This window comes from Morone saxatilis, unplaced genomic scaffold (assembly GCF_004916995.1).
Source record: "Morone saxatilis isolate NCDOM2014 unplaced genomic scaffold, NCSU_SB_2.0 Contig0, whole genome shotgun sequence".
In the NCBI taxonomy this organism is placed as follows: Eukaryota; Metazoa; Chordata; class Actinopteri; family Moronidae; genus Morone; species Morone saxatilis.
Genome location: NW_023339650.1, coordinates 2,411,177 through 2,412,176, shown reverse-complemented (window position 1 = coordinate 2,412,176; position 1,000 = coordinate 2,411,177). Strand labels below are relative to the sequence as shown.

At 40.1% G+C, this 1,000-nt stretch overlaps 1 protein-coding gene across 6 annotated transcripts in view; it reads right to left on the bottom strand.

Annotated features, from left to right (window-relative positions):
- The window catches only part of LOC118322175 (microtubule-associated protein 4), a 107,641-nt gene that overhangs the window by 7,510 nt on the left and 99,131 nt on the right, over window positions 1-1,000 (bottom strand). The gene's annotated exons all lie outside the window — the stretch shown is intronic.

Here is a 1,000-nt window from a genome sequence, read left to right as displayed (position 1 = left end):
TGGGATTGAGAGAAGAAAGTAGAAGAGAAAGTGAGATGGAGGAGGATAGAGAGGAGGTAATATTTGATGCAAGGAAGGGAAGAGATAAGAGAAGGCAGGCAGGCATGAAGGAGAAGAAGAGCAAGAAGACAAGGAGTATAATGAGGAGAGTAGGAAAGTAAAGGTTGGGTGCACAAACAGAAGAAGACGATATGACAAAGGAGAAGTGCTTGAAGGATAGTCACAGTTTATTGCAACCTGGGTCTACAAAATGCAGTGACATCAGTAAAACAAGTCCAGCATGCAAAGTTTGATTACCAAACCAATTGACCAAAGCAGGCAAAAGCCCCTAAAAATCCAAGGTTTAGTGTATGCCAGATGGTTTTGATAATTGAATTAATTGCAAACCTGTTAGGCACCACTAAAGGTCAGAATCAGGTGTGGTGGCTGCTGTCTTATTATCTAAACCTGTGGCCCTGTCATGTAGAAGTTGCCTGGTTCCACACATTTGAACAACTGCCAGCATCTCAGATTGTCAATCAAAAGATCGAGGCAGCTGTACAGGTAGAGTCAATGTACAGAAATACCTTTTTTTAATTTAAGTTTTAAGTTTTTTTGTTTGTTCCACCTAGCAACCTACCTCAGCTTTTGTGCAATAATATTTATTATTATTTTATTTCTAAATAAAGTTCTCTTTGATCAAATTGCCACAAAGTAACCAATACAGAGAAAACCAGGGGCCAGGTAGAAGTATTCCAGCACTGGTTGGTCTCTGATAGGTAATCAATTGTTTGCCCTGGGGCCGGCTAACTTGTTGATCTGATGAAGCAAATGGCAACATTTTACCCAAACTGTCTGTTGCACCTGTCTGTTCTACCAATATTACCATACCTGTCAAAACACAGTATTCCTGGGTTCACATTGTCATAATGTCGCTGCATTCCTGCGATCTCAGGAGTTACTTTGGTGGGGAGACTGCTAAATAAGACCCAAGTTTAAATAAACCAAAACTATCCTTTTA